At 40.9% G+C, this 2321-nt stretch overlaps 1 protein-coding gene across 1 annotated transcript in view; it reads left to right on the top strand.

Moving 5' to 3' along the window:
- Positions 1-311: 311 nt before the first annotated feature.
- LOC103148065 (muscleblind-like protein 1) overlaps positions 312-2321 on the top strand; it is a 73640-nt gene continuing 71630 nt past the window's right edge. Inside the window, exon 1 of the mRNA XM_016678969.1 lies at positions 312-373. The gene's annotated coding sequence lies outside the window, so the exon portion shown is untranslated. The remainder of the gene's footprint in view (positions 374-2321) is intronic.

The following is a 2321-nucleotide window of genomic DNA, read 5'->3' as shown; positions in this document are numbered from 1 at the left end:
GGGAGTAGGGGGGATGGAGGGAGGCTGTTGCCATGGTAACCAAAGCCGCGGCAGTCATCTTCACAAGTCTTCTTCTGCATCGTGCTTGCGTGACCGCGTGTGTGTGTTTGCCCTCCTCTTTCCAGACAGGAGGTGAGGACATCCCCCTCTAACACTGCCAACAGAGAGAGAGGAGAGGAGAGACCGAGAGAGCGAAACCCCATAATGCACTGCACGCTGCAGGGCTGAAGTCGTGCAGATTCATCAGTTCCTGTTTGAGGGGTTGTGTGTGTGTGTGTGAGCGTGTGCACCCACATATGGCCGGAGCAAGCGCAGGAGAAAACACACACACACAAACACACACACAGAGAGAGAGAGAGAGAGAACCAAGCAGGTAAGGAGAAACTGAGGCGACCGTTGCAGACGGCTGCCGATTATACAAGATGATCCTTTTTTTATTGTGTGTGTGTGTGTGTGCGTGCGTGCGTGCGTGTGTGTGTGTGTGTGTGTGTGTCTGCTACTGCCCAGTGAGAGGAGGAGAGCAGAGAGTGGCTCTCTGCAGCTCCACACAGATGTCACGCTGTTATTAATGTTTGACATGTTATGATTCTGACAACTTCCTTGCCTGTTGCTCCAGACGGTTTCCGTTCTGTCTAGCTGAAAAGCAATAATCCTGGGAAGAAGGGCCAATCAAAATATTTGGCATGGATTTAATATTTCAGAGTTTTTTGTGTGTGTGTGTGTGTGTGTGTGTCACTTCATCTCTTTTCATGTTTTTTTTTCTTTATTAGTGCAAATACTGTTTAACTGTATTCAGATTTGAATGTGCTCTGTAGGTTTTGCGTGAACATTAGATATAAGGCCAGTTCAGGTCACAGAATAACTTTTGGGAAAACAGGGAATTCTGTATCAAAGGCGAACAGTGATGGTGAAAAAAAGTAATTATCTGAGAAACTGAAACATGTCTTTTAACAGTTAAGCACGTCTGATCCAGTGACACGTTTTAAAGTTTTACTTTCACGTCAGAAATCACAAGGAATCACTTAGCTCGGGTTACAGAAGCAGCATTAAATCACCTGCTGAAATACATGCATTCTCTACTTTTTTTATTTTTATTTTTGTGGAGGCTGAGATATCATGCCAGCGTGAGCTAATCGGTAAAACCGCGCCGTTTCTTTTATGGGTCATTTTGTGGTTTTAACTGCCACAGAGAGGCTCGTGACCGTATCAGTTGCACCAGAGACACAAACGGGCTGGGAAGTGCGATTGCAGCAGCTTAGGGGAGGGGACACTTGACTTTTATTACTCTGGGACCCAAATGAGAAATTTCTGGTCTCCTCCCCTGTGGGACGGTGTCATAAAAATGTGCTTTGACACTGTAATGAGGAGACTCAGCAGAAAATTAAAAGCGGGATTAGTCGGAAATTAAACCGATGATTCTTAAATTACAGATTTACTCCAATTAAATATTCTCTTAAAAGTGACACGCCTCTAAGTATTCTGATTTTTTTTAATAGATTTGCATTTGGTGTGTTTCATGTTGAAGCTTTGCGATATTTGTTTTCACCTTGAATGTTGCACCAGACTGATTCATGCACCTATGGGAAGCACTTTAGTAGACAAAAGCCCTTTGTGTCTAGAAATGTTTCTGGTTTTAGAAAGCATTTCTTGTTCAAATCAAACAAAAGAAATCATTTGAATTATTATTTCCTCGTCTAGCACAGACAGCATAACTTCTTTATGTAATTTACCGGCAGAAATCCGCTTGCCACAAATTAAAATGGAGGAACTGCTTTTTAATTTTTTTGATTTTTTTTTTTTTATCTGAAGAAGAGATTCCATCCACTGTCTGAGTTTTTTCAGCTGATAAAATTAGCTACCAGATGTTTTCTGATGTTACAACTGATTCTAAATTCTTGGTTGTTCAGAAATACATATTCATAGGTAACTAACCAGTCATCCTAATGTACAACTCCTTCTAAACTTATTAGCACCTCAAGTAAACAAGACTATAAATGGTTGCAGTAAAGATATGACACTCATTTATTTTGTAAGAATTCATAGGGATGCCATTTGTTTTGGCGGCAACTATTTTAATTTTAAACAAAAACACTTCTTAGCGTAAATACATTGGATATTGAATTCAATTTGATTTCACAGTTTCCATGTTGGCACACTATGAACGATTTGCTGACGTTCTATAATTAGTTATCTTTGGATTTTTTTTTCAACTCTGCCACCATTTACCCCACAGTGCATGGCGGCAAAGTAAACACGGGCTTTTGTTCGGTCTTGTTTGCCAAAGATTTAGTCTTAACTCATCAGTTTTTGCTCGGACTGTA

The sequence above is a fragment of the Poecilia formosa genome, unplaced genomic scaffold (assembly GCF_000485575.1).
Source record: "Poecilia formosa unplaced genomic scaffold, Poecilia_formosa-5.1.2 Scaffold197, whole genome shotgun sequence".
NCBI classification, from domain to species: domain Eukaryota; kingdom Metazoa; phylum Chordata; class Actinopteri; order Cyprinodontiformes; family Poeciliidae; genus Poecilia; species Poecilia formosa.
The sequence above is the reverse complement of the archived record's forward strand: the minus strand, read 5'-3'. Positions and strand labels throughout refer to the sequence as shown.